This window comes from Numida meleagris, chromosome 4, assembly GCF_002078875.1.
Source record: "Numida meleagris isolate 19003 breed g44 Domestic line chromosome 4, NumMel1.0, whole genome shotgun sequence".
Lineage (NCBI taxonomy): Eukaryota > Metazoa > Chordata > Aves > Galliformes > Numididae > Numida > Numida meleagris.
In genome coordinates this window covers 28,241,468-28,266,632 of record NC_034412.1, presented here as the reverse complement: position 1 = coordinate 28,266,632, position 25,165 = coordinate 28,241,468, and the positions used below count along the sequence as shown (strand labels likewise).

The 25,165-nt window shown below is 38.1% G+C and overlaps 1 long non-coding RNA gene across 1 annotated transcript; it reads right to left on the bottom strand.

Moving 5' to 3' along the window:
- LOC110398373 lies at positions 5,389-17,643 on the bottom strand. Its single transcript, XR_002438357.1, has 3 exons — positions 17,468-17,643; positions 16,693-16,822; positions 5,389-7,069 (listed from the first exon to the last, which is right to left on the bottom strand). It is a non-coding gene; the product is annotated as an uncharacterized LOC110398373 (long non-coding RNA).

Below are 25,165 nucleotides of genomic sequence, written 5' to 3'. Positions count from 1 at the left end.
TGTGCCTTAAGAGTTCCACACAACAGCACTGTAGAAGGTAGGTGGGACTTGTAATATTGACACTCTCAAGTGTCAATATTTCCTCCAGAAATGAGGAATATCCAGTGTTTCTTGGAAACTTATCTTAATTAATTCTTTCATTTATAAGTGTATGTCTTCTTACCAGTTTAAAACATACCAAATTCCCACTGCAGATTTTGCATTATGGGTGATACATTTATGCGGAGTATTAATATTGCTTTCGCAACCTCAGAATCTGTACAGTGTATTAAGTTAGAGAAAATGGCATGGAGTGCTAGTGTGTGTATGTGTGTGTGGACTAGGTGTTGCGTGGTTTCAACATCACTGTATGAGTGTTATTAGCAAAGGCGTGAGAGTACATTCTTAATTATTTCATTCAAAATATAGGTGAACACTGTTTTTAGGTCTTTAATATTACTTTTCCTTAGTATATATAAATGTGTAGTCCTGTGGACTTAATATACATCAATTACTTTTTATTAAGTATAGGATTTACATGTAAGATATCAAACAAAGAACATTGTGTAGCCAACCCTCCCTGCCCCCCATAACACACTCAGACTAACTGTCAGGGTTTGGTTCTTAGTTAGAAAGAGACACTGTTTATGTCTAACTGCATTCTTTTCTTCTGTGGCTTTTTCTTTCTTCTGGGTTGTATGGCAATGTTGTCCTCGAAGATGCTATTGGTGGAATTAATCACTTCTCCTTATACCAGAGCACTGACATCCTGAGTTTGTTACATCAAAGGATATTGACTGAGAAGACAAATAATCAAATGACCCGTAACACAGGTAAATGATGCTCTTGGGATCAAAGGAATCCCTTACGAATACTGTCTGCCGCTCTGTTCTGCCAGTCATAGAAAGTGTCATTTGGCTGCAATGGTTATAGTGAGGTAGCTTTTGTCAGTCCTTCAGAGTGAGGGTTTTCTAAACAAGATCTTCCTGTTTGTTTCCCTTGGTTGCTAATTCTTCATAAAATACAAAGATGAATGCTAAGTCCTAGTCGCATATGAATTCATACGACATGCATACTTGAAGGGTAGGCTTCTGAAACACTTCCAGATGGAATAGAAGACAGTTGGTTTTGGAAATGGATTGAGGAGCCTAGCTGAGAACTGGCTGGTGCAAGAAAATAGCCTGCAAGAGGTATTACCTTTAAATCTCATCCTGATCCAAAGCCATTGGTTTTAGACTTCTTTGAAAGTCACTCCTCTTCTTGTATACGAATGCCCACACAGAAAGTTAGTGCAGAAGAGCTACAGTTCTGTGCTTAGATTCTAAGAGCTTATTTGCATAGAAATACTCAAATGTGCCTTCATTAAATATATTTTTTACTAGGAAACATGGATGTGTCTGTCAGCTCCTGTATCTACTCTTCCTTTACTCATTCTGCACTTTGTTTGAAAATGAAGACCTGCTGTCAATGTTAATATTCCAACTTTCTGTAAGCTTTGAACTAGGCTGCATATTTCATGGTTCTGCATATAAATCAAGAAATTAAAAATCTACATGAGCTTTTGAAATAATATCTATGCTGTGAAGCAGTCATGCTATAGGTTCTCTGATTACAATGAATAAGAGCTACACTTTGGCAGCAAAATAATTTGAAATATATATGTGTGTGCATGATATAATATTTAGAAGAACAATAAATTGAAAGTATTCAGTTTGTCTAGAAGCTGATGGCGGGATCACCAGGTATTATAAATCTACATATTGCTATTGAGAGTCAGAGTTATTACTGAATGATTCACTACTAAATATCAAAACCTGAATAAGTGGCACAATAATATTGAAATTTTTCCATTCAAAAGGAAGTCTAGAAGTCTATTCCTGCAAGAATTTTTGGAAGATTTATCAAACATTGTCTGTTAAAGTGAAACTTATATTCACGTGGTAAGAATAAATAATAATCTCACGTGGATTTCAACCTCTACCATATACAAATTCTGTCCTGCTGCAGTGGTAATCTGGTGTGATCAGTTATTTTTGCAATTTTATGTAAAATACTTGTTTACCCACATTTTTTTTCCTTCTTCTTATTTTTTACTATCTCATTAAAGTTCATGGCATAGATTTAAAACCTTAGTGAGGTACTTTCCATCACTTTTTAAAATTAACTTTCTCAACTAATGGTTTGCTTACTTTCTGCTTCTCACTGTTAATAACCTACTGAAGCTTTATAAGGAGAACAAGAGACAGCAAGAACTACAAATACCAGTAAGTGCAGAAATAATTTGCTTTTTGGATAAAACAAAGGAACAATAGCCACTAAATATCAAAATAAGAAAAAAATTATTTCACACGTACAGTGTCTGTGCTGGAAAGGATTGCTTCCCCTCAGGAGTCACTCTTCTGAGAATTTTTAATGAAAAATTAATTAACTTTAGCCCTAAGGATATGGCCATTAGACAGACTCAGCAGCTCACTCCCAAAATTGCAGTTCCTCCTCCCTAACTTGTGCCATGAGCAGAAATGAGCTGAGTTGTTGTCTAATCAACTGTAAAATTTTGACAGAACCAGATTTACATTATACAAGAGATTTATCGAATGCCAGGATCCTTCCTCTAGCCCTGGAAAACTTTAATATATATGTAATAGAAGCAATGGTATTGTGACTGGCAGGGAATGAGAGAATACTCAGGAAAAACAGAAATTCCCTGCAGGAGATTTACAGCTGCTCAGGGTGAAAGATGACCTCCTCTAATCAAACATCATAAAATGTAAGTAGAATAATAACTTGGAATTGTTGATAATAATAGAACAGAGCACAGAATTTCAATCTGGTATGACTACACTTTATTACTAAAAGCTCTTCTGCTCTACTGTGCATGCATGGTTGCTTCCTTCCTCTTCGTAAAGCTGTTTCTCACTTAGCATGCATGATAGAGACCAATGAAAACACGGATTTCTCACGTGTTGAGAATATACATAAAGATTTTTTCATTTTGTAGTTAATTACTATGCATGACATTTTAAATACACTTCCTGTGCTGGGAGGCCAATAAATATGTCTTACATTAGTAAACAGATTGGAAAACTCCCTGTAGTATAGAATATATGCAAAAACTTGGACTGTAATTCACAGCAAGAACTGGAAGTTTTTGTTGATTTGAATCTTCTAAGACACAACATTCAATTGTTCAGTGCTCTTGTATCTTTGTGTCAATGCTGAATATTTTTTTTCCTGGATGTATCTCACTACCAACATTAGTTGTTTTGCATGAGAACACTGGATGATGAACAGCATCTGTGTTTTGTAGATTAAATGGCTTCAAACAGGAGTTTTAAATGAACAGCTGAATTAAAGACAAAAGAATCATCATTTGCAGTTATTTTTAAGTAAAAAGTGCCAGAAGCTGTGCCCTCATCAGGATCTATTGTTCCAGAACAGCCTGTAAGGATATCATGAAATCACATATGTCTAATAGAGTGTTTCTCTTAGAAAACCTGTTTATATAAAGTGAAAACTGAGGTGGTGTTTTCCTCAATCCCTTCAGTAGCAGGGAAAAATATTGTGAGGAACAGGAAAAGCCGCTTGATCAACACATGCTTAGGAGGCTGGTGCAGTCAGAGCATTTTTTATTATTATTATTATTTTTTATTTTTTTTTATCATGCAGCGGTTTATTCAGCATCAGGCCTTCTGGTGACGGATGGAGTCTTCCTGTCTTAAAGGAGGGAAATGGATTCCAGCCCAGGAGTTGGTGGGGCTTTTTGAGAGGGCTTTAAACTAGGTTTGAAGGGGAAAGGGGATAAAACCAAACTTGCTAAAGATGAGCCTAGGGGCAGTATGTCAGGGTTGGGGGTGAGACCAGTAGCCCGGCGAAAGTGCATCTAGACCAATGCACACAGCATGCACAGAAAACAGGAGGAGCTAGAAGCCATTGTGCAACAGGGAAACTGACTTAGTTGCCACCTCTGAAACATGGTGGGATCGCTCTCATGACTGGAGTGCTGCAGTGGGTGGCTATAAGCTCTCTAGGAGGGATAGGCAAGGAAGGAGGGCTGGTGGGATGTCTCTCTGTGTTAGGGAGTGTTTTGATGTTATGGAGCTCAGTGCTGGGAATGATAAGGTTGAGTCCTTATGGGTAAGGATAAGAGGGAAGGCCAATGATGGTGACATCCTCACTGGGAGTTTATTATAGACCGCCAAACCAGGATGAAGAGACAGATGAAGCATTTTACGAGCAGCTGGCAAAAGCCATGTGATCGCTAGCCCTTGTTCTTGTGAGGGACTTCAATTTGCCCGACATATGCTGGAAAAACAATACAGCAGAGAGGAAGCAGTCTAGGAGGCTCCTGGTGTGTGTGGAAGATAACTTCCTGACACAGCTGGTAAGAGAGCCTATCAGGGGAAGTGCTCCTCTAGACTTGTTTACAAACAGAGAGGGACTGGTGGGAGTTGTGGTGGTTGGAAGCTGTGCTGAGCATACTGACCACAAAATTAGATAGAGTTCTCTATTTTTGTTGAAGTCAGGAGGGGCTAAGCAAAACTGCTACCTTGCAATCCCGTGCAACGCTACAGGCTTGGGGTGGAGTGGCTGGCAAGCTGCATGGAAGATAAAGATCTGTGAGTATTAGACAGTATCTGGCTGAACACAAGCCAGCAGTGTGCCCAGGTGGCCAAGAAGGCCAATGGCATCCTGGATTGCACCAGAAATAGTGTAGCCAGCAGGAGGAGGGATGTGATCATCCCTCTGTACTCAGCACTGGTGAGGCCGCACCTTGAATACAGTGATCAGTTTTGGGCTCCTCACTACAAGAAAGACATTGAGGCCCTGGAGCGTGTCCAGAGAAGGGCAGTGGAGCTGTGAAGGGTCTGGAACACAAGTCTTATGAAGCGTGGCTGAGGGAACTGGGATTGTTTAGTCTGGAGAACAGGAGGCTTGGGGGTGATGTTATAGTGCTCTGAAACTACCAGAAGGGAGGTTGTGGCGAGGGGTGTGTTAGCCTCTTCTCCTAGGTACCAGCAACAGGATGAGAGGTAATGGCTTTAACTTGCACCAGGGAAAGTTTGGGTTGGATATTAGGAACAATTTCTTCTCGAAAAGAGTGGTGAGTTATTGGAATGGGCTGCCCAGGGAGGTGGTGGAGTCACCGTCCGTAGAGGTATTCAAGAAATGTGTGAATGTGGCAGTGAGGAACATGGTTTAGTTGGCATGGTGAGGATGGGTTGACTGTTGGACTTGATGATCTTGGAGGTCTTTTCCAACCTTAATGATTCCATGATTCTATGAACTTCCAGTAAATATTTTGAAATGATAACTGAAGAGAAAAACAATTATTTCTTTTTTCATATGTTCTTCCCTTATTGAGGTATCATTGGATTGAAGGAAATTATTAAAACAGTAGATCTTACAATGTCACTTACCTAATGTATGGGTGCTTTATTCACTATGTTATGCATTACACAACTTCTCGCAAGCATACTTAAAAAGTAGTGCAGTGTTTAAGCAAGGCAGAAGATTTTTACAGCAAACACTCAGTGTACTGATATTTTTAATTTATTTTCCATTTTATTTTATTTCACCTGATTGACTGTGTTTTCAATACCAGTAACATTTAATGAGCTCTTGGGAGGTTAATATAGTGAAAAAGATAAAACTATACTTAGCAATAGTAAAAAAGTGGAATGTATGAGCATAATGTCAGTAAGAACAAAGCTCTGTGAGCCATTCCTTGTGAGACACGATGACTCCCAATGAGGTCTTGCACGTACCACAGACATTTCCATGTACAAGACCAAGTTGGACTTCTTAATGATGGCTTTCTTCAAGTTTGGAGTTAAAGGGGTACCAATGACTGAGATGCCTTTGCCTTCTTCAGAACCAGGATGCAACCAATCACTTCCTAACTCAGAAGAGGGAACTGGAATGTAGCTGACTGTGAAACATTATCTCCAAGCTCTCGAGATCTTCCTGCTCTGCACTAAGTACCTGGCCTTTCTGGATTTCTGACCAGGGCTGCTGAAAATGTATTCTTAGAATTCACTACCATAACCAGAAAGCAATTGTAATTTAGTTAGCAGGTTTCATAGTGAATTGTTATGGTTTTGAGAACACATCTCAAGAGGAGGCTGAGGAAAGGTGTGTCTGGTACGGAAAAAAACACCAAGAGTTGTTTGGCCCTTTTTCAATCCTCCATTCCATATAATAGCAAAAGACCAGATGGATGGATTTTTGTCATTCTGAGAAACTGCTGAGAAGCTCTGACTGCAGGAATACTTTGCCCATAGGGAAAGAAAGATCAATTCCACCTCAGGCTTAGAAGTTCAGTAGATCTTCTGGACTTTGGCGATAAAGAGGCATTGCTTCATTAGCTATACCTGCTCTGTGAAGAAATGATGGAAGACTTAGGTATTAATCAACTTTTTTCTTTTCTTTTTTGGAGCATTCTGTTAGCTGTGTAAGTATCTGAGGCCAAAACCAGTATTTGAACACAGATGCCATTATACTGGTTACATTTTGAAAATATTTGCTTGGTATTTTTCAGTCAGCTTTATCAGCTTATTAATTTTAATATAAATTAAGTAACGACTATAATAATACTATATAGTCTAATTGTAGAAGCAGTATCTTCTGATTTTCAGTTGACTAAAGAAAGATCTTACATTTACCTCATCCATGACTGAAAAGTGGGGAAGAAACCAAATATAACTTCCGAATCTAGTTTCACCCTTCAGAATTTGAAGCAGATGTGTTCTGTGAAAAAAAAAAAAAAAAAAAAAAAAAGCCCTGAAAGTTTTACTGCGGCCATGAAGTGGGACTGTAAAAAGTGCTGAAACTGTTTCTTGGGTCGTGGTTCATTAACTCTAATTGTCACGTCTGGATTCCATCTGATGGATGATCAGGTCCTTCCTTTCTCACACCCTTTTTCTCACTGTGTTCAGGTGACCAGCTTCCAAGGTTATCTCTTTCAGATGTATTTCCAACAGTGGACCTGGGTAACAATTCTTTCTCTAAATCAATTCAGTAGTATTAGCATGTGTCTTTTTCTTGCTGGATTTGGTTCTTTTCTTGTATACTTCCTGCGTAGTGCATTCTTCTGTAGAGAACAGGATCATGATTAGTAAAAAGCATTTTAGATGTAGAGATTTTGTTACTTGACAAGACTTAGTTTTGAAGGTCAATGATTGTTACATATATTGAAAATAGAAAATGTAAAAGCCTTGTCAAGTACCCAGATCCTTCTAATTTCAAGCTTGTTATGAGGGAGTGAAGAAGCAAGGTTTAAAATACCACCCACGTAAGACAACCATATAATTTATAGGATGTGGCCATCTGTGTGTTTCCCAAGTTCCTTTTTCTTTGTTGGAATTAATCATGTGCCAGAAGCAGAACATTAACTCTACAGGCAGTAGAAAAGATTGGAACAAATAAAGAACAGTTTTCCCTTTATTTCAAGCAGTTTATGACTGAAAGATATGTCATGATTGTTTGGTGTCTTAAGAAAAAGAGTAAATGCTTTCTGACCAATGTCAAATAGCATCTCTGCTTTTAGCAGTAAGTGTACTTATATGGGCACAGAACTACTTATTTTCCCTACTGGAATTCAAATATTTCCCCCCAAAATCAGAACTTTGAATTTATTTGGCAAGTCTAATCCCAAAACATAACTCATACCTCGTCATGCTAACAGAAGGAAGAATCTTTCAATATAAATAGCAGTACAAATTAGAATAGAATTTTTACTTTTGTAGCGTCCAAACCCTGAAATTCACCATTAGCAAGATATTTCATTTCCAGTCCTTTTCTTTTGGGCCACTATTTTTAAATTGGCTTAAGAATCTTTGCATAGCTGGCCATACTCAGGCTCAGATATCTGATCAATAAAATCAAAGAAAATGAGGCTATCATATATTTGACCCATTGCATAAATTTACAGGTAGGAAAAATATTACATTCCCTGAGAAGGATGTTGGTGCCTTTAGATGTTGTTATGTCTAGTTCGAATTTTTTTCTTTTATTTATTTTCTCATCTCCATCTAATCCTCCATATTTCTCCATAACTAACTGGTCTGAAGACCTTAGAAGTATGTGCTCTTACCTTTACAATATGTACTTTTGTTTTGCAGCCTTCCAAAATACAGTTACCCATTATTTCAGTTATTTGTCTAACCTGTCCCTTCTCCTGTATTTGAACTGTTACTAGATTCAAGTCTGTGCTCTTGCCTCAGCAACATGCCTTTTTCAAAGAGCTTTCTGTTTGGGCTTTGGCCTGTATCACCCATGGTCTAATTATGTTAGCATGACAAATTACAAATGAGGCATCATGTCTTCTTGTATGAGTGTTCTTAACCTGCCCTTGAAACAAGGAAAGTGCTATTAGTTTGTGTGTCAGTGAAAGAAGTTTAAAAAACCCTGTGTTTAAAGTACTCAGTTATAAGATCATAGAGCATTAATGCTGCCTATCTGCCCCGTTACACAGCAGTTTGAGAACTGATGAACGATGTTTTTCACAAAAATCTGCCTCCACCCTTCCTTGTCACTCCATCAACCACAAAATATACATAGAATTAAAGAGTATAGGAAACTAAAATATAACGGATTTTATTTTGAGGTAGGTTTCCAAGGCTGCAGACAGATCACATGAAAGTCTGCCTGAGGTCCTAGAGCTGCCTACCCTTCAGAGGTACTGTTAAGTATAAGCATGGTAAGAGTTGCCAGCATTCTGTGAAGGCAGAGGTTGAAGAAGAACCCGTGGAAACAGGAAAGATCATTAGAGCCAAGCAGAAGTATGAACTAATTCAGACACTCAAATTTCAAGTGTTCCTAGCTATGAAAATGTGTTGAAATGAGTCTTACTACGTGCTTATGCGGGTGGTTTTACAGTAGGACAGGAAGCCAGAAGAGATCCCTGAGATCAGAGAGCCCTTCTCTTCCCATGCCTTTTCAAGTATGAATTTGCCTATACCTAGAGAACTAGGAACCCTCTATCCTACTTGCCAAACATAATCCTCAAAAAGCCCTTTTTTGTCACCACTCTCACAAATGGGGGTGCAAGATATCGTAATGTTAAAATTCAAAGGAAAATGTGGAATTGGTTGGTAGAAAACAGGAGCTGGTGGGTTAATCTTATTTATTGCCTTCTTCCAACTCAAAATGTTTTTTTTTTTTTTTAATCTGGGAAGGACTCCTTAACCCATTTTGCACTTAATCTGCTAAATGTTTAACAGAAAAATCTGCCTCCCAGAAAGACAGTAACTGTTGTATACATTTGAGTTTAATAAGATAGTCATCAAATCCACGAGTATTACCCAACAATTCAAAAGCAATCCTGTGACTCCAATAGGGATTGAGCTTTGTCCTAAAATAAGATATACCAATTCTTTAGGGATTGTTGTGAAAGTCTTAATGTTCAGTACCAACTCCCACGTTGTTAGTTTGAAAACACAAAGCTGCTTTGTCATTTTTTCCCATCCATCCATGTAGTGCTTTTCAAAAGTAGCTTATTTTCTTTGAGTTCTGCCACAAAAGGGAGTTAGTAAATAATGTCTGTGTGTGGGGAGGCAAAGGAGTAACATGCGTGTTAGAAAGGGAAGACTTGCTGTAGGCCTATTAGTTTTCTCCTTCAGTGCAACAGGAGCACAGCCATTGCTTACATTGTGGTCACTTAGTGGTTAAGACTATTCATATAGTAAGTGGATAATTTAGTTTCAGTGCCTACTTCAAGTAACCTAAATATGCCAAAGAAAGTACTAACGACTAGGCAGTGATCTAAGCTGAAAGAACAATCTGTGCTGTTAAAAAACATGCAGAATATCATTAAAATGTGATAGGCTTCTGCTTTGGTTTGTGTTCTTGCCCAGAGAACAGTGCACAAGGCAGAAGGTCTGCGCTATTCCCGTTTAAAGACTTGTGGCGGAAATGCCAAGTCATGGCCTGAACCAGTGATGGAGCACCTGGTGGGAAGGCAGGGCCAACCCTGGGGAGCTCAGGTGCATGCAATGCAGCTGAGTCACCGGAAGGGCTGGAGCAAGGATCCACCCCTTCCCAGACCTCATTCAAGGGCTGGCAGTGGAGGTGAGGGCATCTTTTTAGAGATGCCTACCTGAGGCCTTCCAGAGATAAGCGGTTTTTCTTTCTTTGTTTCTGCATCCATGGCTATGTCCATTGCATCTGCGTCATGCTGTGTTTGGGCTTGTTCTCATGTGCTGCAGCCTGGGATTGTGCTCCTCTGCTATTGTTGATGTACTTTCCATCACATTATGGTGTTACAGGACTGTTGGAATGTTTTACATTCAGTAATATTCAAATAAAGACAGCTGACAGTCCAGTGGGAATCCTTCTGGGAGGGGCAAGCTTGCCCTGAAGCACTGCAGTGGATTACATCAGCAGGAGAAGCAGGGCACATTTTCACAGCGTGGTGTCTGGAGAAGGAACCAAAGCCTCCTGCTTTCCAAACAAGAGCCCTACAGGTTTTATTGAAAAGGAATACCAGCAAAAAATACACTAAGACTGCTTGCTGTTGTGTTTTAAAAAGAAGAGTGGATCATCTTAACGGTTAGGTTGTTTGCATTACTCTGTCAAGTAATTACCACTATGAACTCATGGAGCCCTGCATTAAGAAAGCAGATTGTGCCTCCAGTGCAGCCCGGATGAGTCTTACGAACCAGCATGTGGCAGGATTTGGGACCCAACAACTGTGTGCAGTACTGTTTTATGAGTTGTAGACAGACTGCCGCAAAGCACACATAGCATGGGACATATTGGATCTGTCTAAAAGGTGCCTCTTGCTTAGTGCCTTCTCTGACAGTGACCATTAGCAAATACCTAGATAAAGAGTTAAAGAAACAGATGGGTATAGAGAGACTATTATGCAGGGCATCCTGTTCTGATGAAGTTTAGGAAAGTCTCACATAGTTAGGAACCTCTTTGGTGTACCCAGCCCTGCTTCCAGCGACTGACGTGTTACTTTCTGGGGTCAGAAACAGTTAAAGAAACCAAATATTTCCTCAGGTATTGTCTCAAACTTTTCTAGCTTTTTTTTTGTTTTTAAGTTGTCTTCATCTACCTATTCCTTTTTTGGCATCTGTACCTTTAAAGATTTGGATGCTCCTGGAGACTAAAATTGCAGATAAACTAAATTCAACCAAAGGAACCTCTACAGTTATTTCAGATTAAATTCATTCTTCTACTAAATTTATCAGCAGTTACCTGCAAAGTTTCACCTCTAAGGCCATGTCTGTACTGCTGTACAAATTGTTGAATTTCACCATTTCCCATTGTTCAATCCAGCGTAGGCTCTACTGTTACTAAATAGTTGCACCATGGGTGGTCCCATACAGTTTTTCTTTCAATACAATGTCAAATGCCCTATGTTTCCATATGCTAACTGTTCTTAGCAGTTAATCTGCAAGTTCTGCCCCAAGCTACACCCTCAAACCTCCTTAAGTCTTGAGATATATATATGTGCATCCATACATAGTATAGAGAAGGATATTAAAAAATCCTCCCACATTAGCAAGACAAATTCGCTACCATTCTACCATTTTTTATTACTTTATTAACCCTTATCCTTAGCCTCTTCATTTTCTAAAGAAGTAGATGATGTACAGCATGAATTGTTCCCTTTGGTTGGACTTCGGCAGATTTGGCTGATGTCATTATTCTAGAAATAATCTCTTCTTTGTAAATGTGTGATCATTGAGCTTGCTTGAGCCTTTATTTTTATAAGAAAGAGAGAAAGAAGGGAGTTTGTCTGCAGACTTGTGTGCTTGCAGTTTTCCTTGTAACTTTATGACCTTACAAGGCTTACCAGCAGTTCTTAATCAACAGAAATTCTCATGAGAGAATTGTGGACATATTTAACTTGCCTAATATATGACATATTGAAAATATTAAAAATGTCCTAAACATTTCAGAAAAATCACAAATTCTTAGTTTTAATTGCCATTAGCCTTACCACTGCCCAGTACATTAGTATTCAAATCATTATGGAGATTTAAAGAGGAATCTTCAAATCTGTCAGATGAGAAAAACTGAACATTAGTGGTCACCATTCTTAAATATCAAGATTCAAAAATGTATTAAAAATTCGCAGTTTCATTCTCGTGTTCTTCTTTCTTGTTTCGTTCTTCTTGTATGTTTTGTTGTTTTTATAGATCCCCCCCCTACATCTTGCACTCCATGTGAGCATTCACTTAGAGCACTGAGAATCAGCCAGTCAGTTGCACGTGATGGCATGTGGCACGTGAGTGTGTACTGCTGGCACACTGTGATACTCTGTCCACAGCCAGAAGCCATCTGGCTGAATGAAATAAGGTGTTTTGATGAATGTCAGTTATCTTCATTTAAGCAACTTTTAAAAATCATTGTTTAGTATAAAAGCCCATTTTGGGGGGGCTTTATATGTATGATTGCTTTTCTTTCTGGCAATAAATAATATATAATTATAGTTAAGGAGAAACTGACGTTAAGGGGCAAGGAGTATTTCTTGCTAGTATCTTCCTTACTGTCTTGTCATTTGGATTATGCTGCGTGAATGGAACAAAATGGTTATTTTATTCCACTGAAATTCAGTTTAGGTGTATGAAATCAGGTTTCCCTGAAGCAAAAATCTCATAAGTCAATAGAAGAGCTCCTCTGCATGCACCTCTGTTTGGAGTAGATTGTCACACTATGGACATCTAAATGGCAAGACAGGCATTTATTTTAATCTTCAGGCTTGGGATTTCTGTTGTAACAGACACTGCTGAGAGAAAGGCTTCCAGGAAACCATATGTTGTTTCTGGTCTTTGTGAGATAATTCTGTGAGAAGCACAGCTAGTGGCTCCTGATGACTAGAGAACTCCCTCCAGTGGGAGATTTATTGTATGAACTCTACTTAAAACCGTGCTCTTCTGACTGTCTCTTTGGTGGCAAATGCATCGTAAGCTATTAATGTGCCTTGCTTCCTTTTACCTTTCTGCAATAAATCTGTAATCTTTTATATTTCTTAAAACAAACCTCTGTAAAGCACGTTGTTCTTTGCTTTGAGGAGCTGTGGTTTGGTTCATGAAAGGGATACAGGTCAAATAGTTAAAGGAATTAAAGTCAGAGCTTACCTACATATGAGAAAGAATTAAAGCAGAGAGCTACTTTCTCACTGGTATTGCTTATCTAAGAGAGCAAGGGTGGGGCATGAAAATGATGTTCCATATAGGTTGTGACAGTGGGTTTAGCCTTTTCTGGAAGGGCAGCTGGAAACACATGCTGCAAGCTCCTTCAGGATGTCAAATCTGTGGCGAATCTCCAGGCCGCTTGCATACTTGCATTCTTTACATCTAATCTATGTCCTGTATCTCTGGTTGTGCCAGATGTTAACCTGTAGACCTCTAATTGTAAAGAACAGTATGTAATGTTGGCAAAAATCCTTTTGTTAACATGTAATGAGTGTGATATCCTTGATCTTGTGTATAAGTTTTCTGTAGGCTTTTGAAGTACTTCCAGAAGATGCTATGATACGTAGTGTAATGATAATGATACATGCCTTTTTAAAAAATTTAATTTTCTTCGTTGTTGCAAGCTCCTTAGCATTATGATTTGGCAGTAGAAATCTTTTGATAGCAGAGCAGGCAGTGGACAGGTTTTAACTATAGAAATTTCCTTGTGACACTTCTAGTGAGGCACTTCGGCATTTTTCAGAAGCGTCTATCCTCAATGTGACTTTGTAATTCTATTCTGTACTTACTCAACTTCCTTCAAGTATCTTGTTGTCATGTCATTGGGAATTTCTCTTGCTGGGCTTTCATTTTTCTTTCAGAACGGGGGACCCAGGTTGTTCAAAGCAATCTGCTTATCTTTTTCAGTTGTAAACAGACTTCTGAAGGAAGATGTTATATTTATGTTTCCATGGATTACTGCATTAGGATAATCTTACAGAACCTCCTTTTTCTGATGGAGAAGTTTGTCTTTGAACAGAAGGCATGCATGCCTTCCCTTACTTTCCAACTGCATTGTTTTATATTTCAAGTTTGCCGTGGTTTACCATGCATGCTCCTCTCTCTCAGTCCCTTGCCTCCATTGGAAAGGCAGATTTTAAGCTGACACAAGCTACTGCTTCACACTGAGGTACAGCTCTACATTGCCACACCTCTGCGTAAGACAGTGGTTCCCGTCAAGTTATTGAAGGTACTGTGGAGTGTTGAGATCTGTTGTCCAGGCAAAGAAAAATACAGTTCAAGCATTTTCTAGAAGTATTTGCAACAGTCAATTACTTTATACTTCTTTGCGTATTAGAAACAGCCAAATATGAGACTTTCTCATAGCAAGGTGCTCTACTGTACAATACCATGATGAAATACTGTAAAACAAGGCCAGATTGTTTTTTAGGAAAGTTTCCCTTAACAATTGTCTTGGAAGCTTGAGATATACCTTACAATATTTCTATTTCTCACTTTCTTTAATGTAAATAAAGAGTTGAAAGATACGTGGTATGGTCTTTACTGCAGGAAAAACAAACATTGTGCAAGCTTCCTGGCCACGAGAGAAAATAAAACAAACAAGTATGTCTTCTTGCAAAAGTACAACTTTCCCCATCTAAATTACTGATACTGAACTGTTCAGATAACATGTAATATGGAAATCAAAGGAAATCCCTTTCAGCTGTTGATAGAAGATACTAGCCCTGTGCCTTACTGCTGTGTTAGAGTGAGCCTGCTGCAAGTCCTTTGAACAGTTCCTGACACAAGCATCTCTGTTCTTCTCAGTTAGCTTTAAGTCAAGGCATGTATTTTGGATATGACTCTCATCAGTGTTTGCACAAAGAGGACGTGTAGCTTTCATCTTCCTCTTGCCATTCTCTCTTAGGCAGCTGGCTTTCTTTTTTGATTCTCTGTTTGCCCATCATTTCTCTAAAGGCAGAGTTTAAAAAATGTTGCGGGATAAAGACAAACATGGTACCCAGGTGCTATAATTGCAGGAGGACACTGCCTGAACTGAAGGATTATTGCATTGGCAGAGTAAGTGCAAACTGCTCTCACTGCAGTGCCATCCAAGGGCCCTGGATACAAGATGCCTTGAGTATAGCCCTAACCTGGGCCATGGGAACTGATTCTGCTCAGCACCCCAAGGTCAGCAAGACATTTGGCACCCAGGAAATCTCTCATCAGGACTCTCCTCTAACACAGTGCTCTGCAGAAGTTCTAACTTTCTGTTTGCAATCTGAAAGCATAGCTGTGGGGATGAAAACAGGACAAGTGAAAAGTTCTGCAGTTTTGACACAAACAAAATATTGCCAGAGGTATTTGCACTCCATCCCTGTAGTAAATTACTGTGGAAGCTGAGGGCAAGCCCTTGTCTTTGCATAGTCCACTTGCATAAGTTTAAAATCAAACAATCCCTTTCTTGTCTTATGAGACACGTATCAGGTATAAAGAGGTGAACCAGTGTCTAGTTTTCAACTTCATGTATGTGCAAAATGGCCCTCCAGATATTTGCTATTTGCCCTGGGGATTGTACACCTGGTATCGCTTCTCTCCCTGGTCCTTGTTGGAGCACAAGGAGATGCTGTTCTTGCCACATCCCTACAACTGTCTTCTCTAAGGAATAACTGTTTGTGCCCATGCTGTCTAGACGAGGTCAGTTCTCATGACAACCACACTTTATCTGCAGAAACGCATGTTGTTTTCTAACATTTTCCCCTTCTGTGTAGAAATTATGTGAAATCCAAGGCAGTGGAAGATTAAGAAAGAAAACTAATTGGAATGCAGGCTGCAAACATGGTGACACTTTTTGCCTTTCTCATGGATTACTAGTGTTTCACAAATTATTAAGCAGCTTGAAGTTTTATGATGGCACACGTTAAGAACATCAGTGATGCTCAGCAGTAGACACACAGTAGATCTTTTTAGACAGAAACCAAGCCAATGCAGGGTAAGTTACCACTAGATGTGGCAGAAACCAGCAGCTATACTGCTGCGCTTACTTCAGTCACTTCTTCCTTTCTTCCCCCTTGCCTGCAGTGGGGCTGGGGTGAGGCATCCCACGGCCAGCAGGGGAGAGGCTCTGCTCTGCTGGCGCTTGCCAGCACCCCGTTCCCACTCTGCTCCAATGCCCAGCATGACGACTGTGATAGCACTACGCCGGCAACAAGGGAATTATCTGCTGATGGTGTAAAGTAATGTTAAAGCTCCTTTGTAGGTCTAGCATGGGATTGGGGTGATTTTTCCCCTTGGATGTGAAAACCTTTTGAAGGGGAGAAACACAACCCCTAAGAGCATTTTTGCTCTTACAAAAGGGAGTGAAGACTTGGCCTCAGACTAATAAAAACAAACATTTACCTTCATTACAAGAACATCCCCAGTTATGCCAGCCTGAATGTTTTATAGCGCTTCAGAACATGAAGCAGAACTGTTGCTAGGAAAAAAGGCTTCTCTTGCAGAGAACAAGCACTTATTCATTGAGAGGTTACTTACAGAGCTGCTCTCAGCAGTCTGGCATGGCTAGGTCCGCATAGGGAGACGGAGCTGTAAAAATTCTTGGTCTTATACCTTAGCACAGTTTCTATGCTTGTGGCTTTTATTGATTCCTTTACTCATTGCTTTCTGCCCTTTGTACAGTATTCCTAAAGGTAAAGTGTTGTGTACTATAAGTAAGTCTACCATCAAGATCAAACACAAAACCTATATAAATCAACTAATAGTAAAACTGCAAAGTACTGAATTCATTTTAGATTATTTCATTTACCTTCTTTCTTGCCATGGGGGTCACTGTAGATAGATGCCAAGGTGAACAAGGAGAAAATGACAAAAGCCAGCAAGATGAAAGCTACTTCCAGGTTTGTGAAGGGCAGCTCCATGAACTGTTACTGCTTCACCTAGGAAAAAGTGTAAACGTTGGCTCTGCTGGCTCTGAGAAGGGACTGCTCCCATAGAGTAATTATGTCTTTAGTCAGAAGGATACTTGATCCTGGTCAGACTGGTTAAGTAACTTCAGCAGGTAAGGGAACAATGCAGTTGGCTCATGCAAGAATGCAAATTCAGGCCCTTTTTACTTAGTACACGGTCCATACAGTTGCTCCAGGAGACATTTACAGCTTACTTTCACTATCAGGAGAGCTGTTACTGAAGTAATGCTGTGCTTAGCTGGATATCTACCCGCATCCGATTTATATTTTATGTACTCTGTGCAATGCATGAATATTTTAGCATAGTAAATCTTATTAAAACAAGTATCTGTGGGACAGCATAGATTTTCCTTTCAGTAAAACTTCAGTATATACACAAACTACTTTCTGTGTAGTGGAAAGTTTGTGTGAGGGCAAGCCCCAACCAGTAGTCTAGAGATTCTGAAGTCAGTAGCACTGTGAAGCCTTCAGTTTCTCACAGGATTGAAGTCTAAAAGCAGCGTCTCAGAAATCTGAAACCCGAGGAGTACATTTGTACAGAGAAGTTGTGGAAAATCAGAAGCAGATCAAGAAATCAAACCAGTTCACAGTAAATAAAGGAAAGCTGGCACTTACTGATTGCCAGGAATTTGTTGTTTATGTTCCATTGGGGCTCACTCACGTTCAGCTGGATTTAATGCATCGTGTTTCCCTGAGGCTTTGTGGTTGCTGCCTTCCTCAGGGCAGGTGCAGTGCGCCGCAGGCTGCAGACTGCGAGGGACAAGTGGTGAAAGTGCAAGGAGGAGGTACAGAGCTCAACAACTTTTTTTCTAGTACCTGCCTGTAGGATGCGGGCAACGTGCATGCAAGCTAAAGCACAGAAGTTATAACAATGCCGCTTGCGCAGGCAAGACTGAAGAATGTACATTGTAATACATGTCGAATTTAAGCCCTAGTAAAATATTAACATCATTGTAAACAAGATTAACTACTATAAGAAACCCAGCTGAGTGAAGGTATGAGTAAGAATTTTAAAATTCAGATCCATACTGATATAAACAATAACTCTTAGACATGTCAGTAAAAAACAAGCCTGTACAGATGCAGTTACATGAAAAGTGATCATTTTGAAGGATCTTTCTGATCACTTTGGGAGTTATTCTGTGTACTCTTGATTTCTAAGAGGCCGATTTTGTTCACTGTAAAATCCTGGTCTGAAAAACACAAATAACATATATACACACTAAAGCATCAGTCACCTCTAGTTGTATTAGCTACGTGTTAAAGTGGATTTCTAATCTATCAATTTTTAATGTTCTGATTATTCATTATTTCAAAATACTGTATGTTTGTTTAATGCATTAGGTGCTTAGCCCATCTTACTGAATAAGTCAAAGAATCACCTATTCCAATCAGAGGTGAAATTACATCTGTGTCTTGTGAAAAGTATGTTACTAAGTGTCCATATGTGTACTTTTCCTGTGTAACAGGTAACACCTATGCATCTGCCTGAATTTGGAAATGAATTCAAAACTTACAGCTTTTCCCATACACAGAGTCCAATTCTTCCTTTATCCCGTATGTCAATAAAAGTGATGAATCTTTCATGAACTTCTTAACAGACAGAAATAAAGTTATATGCAATTAAAGAAGGGTCCTAATTTCTCAAAGTTCTCTACAGTTGATAATGATTTTTTGATACAGTAGCCTGTAAGTCAGTAGCTAAACTGATATATTTTGTGTAGTGGTGTATATATTTATGTATTCATTTATTTAAATGATATTTTGGTATCACTTAGTAGGTAAAGATCAATGGTGAAATCTTAGACATTAGGCATGACAAGAAAGGATGGAACTGAACATCCTTACCTGAAAGAGAAATGCAGAGATTTTGATGATGGTTGGTAATGTTTTTAGAAGTTGCGAAGTCTCGCTGAAAGTTGTTGGAATATAACCTCTTTAACTGTCTCGCATATCACATTTTCCTCTGTAACTGCTTGCCGTACCTGCTTACCTGGTCTCCATACCTTTAGGCCTGGATGTAAGCAGAATCATCTGCTGGTGCTGAGATACAACAAGCACTGAGAGTGAGACAATAAATGAGAAGAGTCACAAACACTAAAAAATGTTTTAAAAGTATGTGACTTCGTATTACTTAGTTCTAAATTAGGACTATTTTATTAGCAAAAATGTGCAGCTGTCAATAAAGGTGTAATTTGCTTTAATATTAAAAACCACAAAACATTATCGTAAATTATTAAACCACAGTGTTCATCTATTTCTACACAGTCCACTGAGAAAATACCTTGTCTGTCTTCTTGGAGACTAGTTCAATGGAGACATGTTCTAAGAAAGACCATGATATTCTTCCTATGTTTATCATGAACAGAGTGTGCAATATTTGTTAAAAGTCTGTTCCCCATATTGAAGTCTTACCCAATACTTTATGAAAGCTTTACATACAGGCACAAATTCTGGTCAGATACCTACAAAGAACACAGAGAGTTAACCTCTGAATGTTTCTGTACAGTGTCTGAAAAATCGACACCTTCACTTCTGATCACTTAAAACAAAATGAAAACTACTCAACAAACTGGAATTGAGTGCTGAAAGTTGTGAATGAATGAGTTCAATGTGGTTACATTTCTTTTAATGCAGGTAACATTATGGAAAGCTAATGCATTCATTCAACTCTTTGTGATTTCTTGTATAAAAATAAGGGCTTAGTAACTCCTTACTTTTGTGACCAATACAATGTGCAGTTATTTTCTATAAATCTCTAAGTGCCTCAGCCACCTTTAAAGCTCAAGTTTCTTTCAGACTTAAAAATCATATTGTAGAGCCAGGAAACAAAATCATCAGGTTTTCCTAACTGCATTCATTACTCTGTTTCACCATGGGAAGCAGGAATGCCATTAAGTATTTCAGGAAAGAAAAATGGTTAAAGAGGAAAAAAATGCAAAAGAATGAACTCAAAAGCAACCAGTGTATTTGGCATCATCGTATGACAGGGAAAATGTAATTATTTAATTATCCATTTTAATTAACGTGTAGCTAATACAATCAGAGGCGACTGATGCTTTAGTGTTTATAAATGCTATTTGTGTTTTTTCAGAGTTGTCTTCCAGTTCAGCAATACAAAGTGTTCATAATTAACTTGACTTTCCCATGTGAATCTCATCAATGAAAGCATACTCTAGGGAGCTGGACTGAAATGAGGAAAAGAAATGGAGCAGGTGTGGGAAGAAGTGTTTGTCGTAACAAAAATAAAGACAGAGGTTGATACCCATGTAGAGGACTTGGACCAGCCTTCACCACTATTGTGTGTTTTCAGGGACACTACTAAAATCACCCCACTTGAGATACAGCTGCTGACATTTGACTGGAGACCAGTGAAACTCCAGATGTTTGTAATCAATTTTGGTGGCTTTGGAAATCCAATTAACTTGGAAAAAATAGGGAAGTTCAAGATTATTTTTGAAAAGATGTTTAAAAAATTATATTCAACTATACCTATAAAAACACTAAAAACATTTGAAAAATAATGTGCCTCACAATTTATTGCTTAACCAGGAAGGAGAAACAGAGTCAGAGCTAGAACTGGTTTTCAGTGTTTGTGTAATGCTCCTTTGCCTATCTTTTTCAATAAAATTGCATAGAAAGTAGTTTAATGACTGGATTCTCCAGAATTTTATTTTCTAAATGAAATTCTGTCCCTACTGGGAACTTAGGAAAGCAGATCCGTTAGACTGGTGTGGCTTGGATTTCACCAACTCTGTAGCAGATTCCTCCACAAAAATATTTGACTTGTACGAGATGACTGAAAAAATAAGGAACTAACTAATGAGGAGTACATGTATATATGTATGTGTATATAGGTATATATATACATATATATATATCATGGCCACAGAAAAGATGAAAGAAAAATGTGAGACTGAAAATTAAAAGGAAAAATCAGCATTTCTTCAAGTAAGGCTTTTTAACTTCAGAGGTCAGACAAAGGCAGAACTGAGATGAGAATAAGAATTATATGGGAGCTGGACAGAATGAAATCCATCATTTTAAGTTATACTTTTTCCTCTTTTTAAAAAAAAAAATCTATAGGCATTTTTTTCTAGTCTAGATTGTTCATTGGCAGTAAAAAGAAATTGGTGTGTTTCTAGCTTTTTGATAGGAATGATAAAATGAAATTGTAGACAAATAAGAATATGGGACAGGTAGAAATACAGCAGACACATATTCTACATACCAACGTACCTGTTCTGTTGCTGGAGAATATGCTAGCAATGAAGTGGAAATATCCTTCATGACAGCGCTTGTATTCAATGTGTGTTCCTAGCGTTTTTGCAGAGTCACCCTTCTCACACATTGACACTGCTGTCATAGCTGTTGATCATTTCTGAAGCTCATACGTGGACTTGACTGTGTACATACTGCACTCAATCCAATGAAGCTTTAGAAAATTAGCAAAGGCAATATCCAAACTGAAAGAAAAACAATAAATCTATTTTAATTAAAATCCAGCTCTTTAACAGGCAGAAATTATTTGGTCTCATAAAAAAGTTTGACTCAATCAAATAAAGTGCAAGGGTCAGAAAATGACTTATGGAAGTACTACGTCTACAGTTTCATTCCAGTTATCGTTCCTATTACTGATAACATGAGTAACTACATAGGCCAAGCTAAGTAAATAGTCTTTGTAAGGGATTAACTTTAGGGCTTTGTGTTAATGTAGTGGAACATATATCATTTGTTTCAATTATATTTCTAATTTTTAGTTTTTTACAGCTATCACACAATAAAATTAAGCCACAGTACCATTTCTTGAGGAAGACTTATATGTGAACATGGCCTTCCTTGCTTTAAATTAATACATACCGAATAAATGGCAATAATATTAATTAATTTACAGTATTTTGTTTGCTATAAACATTCTTCACTTTTTATTATTTTAAAAACAGTGATAAGAGTCAGGCTACGTATTAAAAGTGAGTTCACATAATGGAAGAAGATTGTACTAGAAGGGTCTAGACCAGGACTAGAATGATTGTACTAGAACCACCGCCATTAAAGGAATTCAATGAGATAGCAGGTGCTGTTTCCATACCCTTTGGTGCTCTTAACTATTATTTAGTTCTGCTTTTTAGCAGCTCTTTCAACAGTCTAAATATTAAAAAATTGACTCTTTACTATGCCATCGGTTGCTGTAAATTAGCCATGTTTGCTAACTTGTAAATGCTGAGGATATGAGCCATCAGCTTCTTAGGAGAGTCATGCACAGTCATGTGCTGTGATGGGTTGGGCACCCTAATAAAGGAGCTAATTTATTTGAATCTGCTTGGCTGATTACACAGCACAGGTGTACTGATGATCTTGAGAACTTAAGGCTGAACTGAAGCAGAAAAACAGATAAGATAGAGGGGAAAAAAATAAGGAAGGTAAGACGCTTCCTGTTAATTGCTAATTAACAGTTATGTAAAAAATAGAATATTATAGAGAAGGACTTTCTCTGTTGGCTATGTTGTTCTTGTAGTTAATGTTTGAGTAATGCTCATAGATTCTTGTTATCTCAGTAAAGAAATGAGCCACCAATGTTAGTGAGTCAGCAAAGCACATAAAAGTTTTTGCTAAGTCAAACAAAAAGTATTGCTATAGCTTTGTTATAAAAAAAAAAAAAAGTTGAAGGAGCTCTGAGTCTGACTATTCCTTATCTAGTTTTACACTTGGAACTGTTGTGTTTAGGGGCGCTTTCTGTTTGTACTAATTGCCAGTGATGCGTAGCTTTTGTACCTAATTTTGTTTTTTGTTTTTGATCTCTGGAGGATGTAACTGATCTTTTTAATTTGTCCATCTCTCTATAACTTTGCTGTCCACATACTACTTCATGCTTTTACAAGTCAAATAATTCTGCAGCATTCATTTCGAAGAGATACTGATGACTTTACAGTAATAGAGTGAAATTTTGCTTTTAGTGATGACCTGCAGAAGCAATTTTAAATATATATATATATTTCTAATATCAACTTGAGATCTCCATAAATTACAGTGCAGAAGAGTCAAATGTCAAAACTTGAAGGTTTTTGTTCTGTCTCCTATTAAATTCAGTTATATGCATGCTGAGGACATGGTCATAATTTCTATCAGAATGCTTGAGGGCATTTTTGTGCAAGCATGTGATGATAAACAATTGCTATATGTTCTATTACAAAGGAAAGACATGTCCAATGTAAAATGCGTACAAATAAAAAATATTTTGGAATGGGAGCAGGGCTTCCCTTTAAGCAGTTTAGACAAGTGTGACTCCAAAATCTGAAAGAAAAGCCTTGCCAAAATAAAACCCAAGGCCTCCAAATAATTTCTCTCAGTGAAATTCACCACTCCGTACAAAGCAAGAGCAAGTAAACCCAAAAGTTATCCCTCAGAGTATGCCTCTGTCAAACCCTTCCCTTTGAATGGGAAAGAGACCCTGCTCGTAGCAGTCCCAGGAACACAAAGCAGTACCACCAGCACACACAAGCTGCGGAGGAGGGATCAGCTCTGGTCCTGTAAGTGCCTGCGTACGTGGGGACATCACACATCCCAGTGCTGAATCAGGTCAAGGAGCTTGAGCAGTGAGGCTGGTCCCAGTCCAGGAGCACTCGGGCTGCCAGGCTCTTTGCAGCAAATATGCTGGGAGAAGACAAGGGTTTCTTCGGTACAAGCAAAAATACAGTACTATATCATCATATCCTTTAATCTAATTGACAAGTTTGGTTGTTTTGCATGCTTTTTCCAGCATGTATTGTCTTCATATATACTGAATTTTATATGCATTTATATGTATTGAATGTATCCAATTTCTTACTTTCTTTGAAAACAGTGAATTAAATAGGAGACAGAAGAGTTTTCTTTCAGCAAAATTCTATTTTTCAAAGCAGGCTGAACAGGTTAGGATTTTCCCAACTTTTTTTTTTTAGTGACACTAACAAAAGTGTCACGTTAAAATAAATATTTATTTTTGTCAATAAAAAAATCTAATTTTATAATGATTGAAGTCTCAGGGAAGAAAAAGCATTGAGATGAAAATTAAAATCAATATGTTTTGTTTTCATTCAGAATCTGAGCCTATTAAAAGAAGTTGAAATATTCAGATGCTCATCTGTTTGATCTTGCTTCCTTTTCCTTAGCAGCAATAATTAGAAAGCCTTTCTAATTCTAAACCTTTCTAAGAAATCTATGGATATCTTAGTTTCTGGATAGCTGTATATCAGGTAGAGTTTCCTATTGACTCAGTCAGTCTTCCCAAGAGGAGCTTGACTATTTTTAATAAGATAACTGAACAGCCAACAACTCAACAGCTGGAATATTTCAAATTTGATATTTAACATTGTTAAAGTTTTCTCTCTCCAGTGTAAATTTTTTATTCATCTTCTCTGGATATCTTTATCACCCCCACTGCTCTGCATTAACCATGTGCTTTCCATTAGGCACCATGACCAGTAACTGTTGTTCATCCTCAGCCTTTTCCTGAGGTGAACGGTGTGCACAGCAGAGTTGGGGTAGGGCTGCCTGTTTGTTCTCTCTCTAGACATGTTGTTAACAGATAGCTCTTTAGAGAACTTGTATTAGGGAAGTGATTCTAGGTTGCTCTTTCATGACTGTTATGGTAGCGTACAGGACATCTTGGGTTGTATTAAGCAGAGGAGACTAAAACCAAAATGAGGTAATTGCAGAAAGAAATGTTTCTGAAGTCTCAAAGATTTGATTTTTGTTCATCTGTTTCTAAATATAGCTGTATTTATATCTGTGGCGACATTCAAAACCACACATACTATGTGTGAGATACTAAAAGGCATCACTTTCCAATCCAAGTCAGTGCTAACTATCCATTAATATTGAAAGGATTGAATATAAAGCTGTTTTTTTGCAGTATGCTGAAAAAGATTTTGCAGGCACTTTAATCGTATTACTAAAGACATGTTGCTCATTATTTTATCAAAATCAGGACACTATATTCTGTTTCATCAAGAAATCTGTATGTTACATAAAAGCTAAACAAACAAAACTTTTTTTTTTTTTAAGACAAATTAGCAAATACTGAAGAGCTAACCTAATTTATTAGGGGCAAAAAAAAAACAAACCAGAAAAGTAAAAACTTTTTTTTCAACCTAGCTCATCTGGGTTTGTAATTATATGGTCTGTATTTCCAACAGTTGTCTTTGCTTTTCCAAATCAGATGACTCCTTACCTCCAAACATGAGTGGGAAATCCATGTTTATTTTACCATGACTGGGCTATTTATTTGTTTCGCACGTCTTTTCTGAAGAAAGATTTCCTGCTTAAAAGCCACAG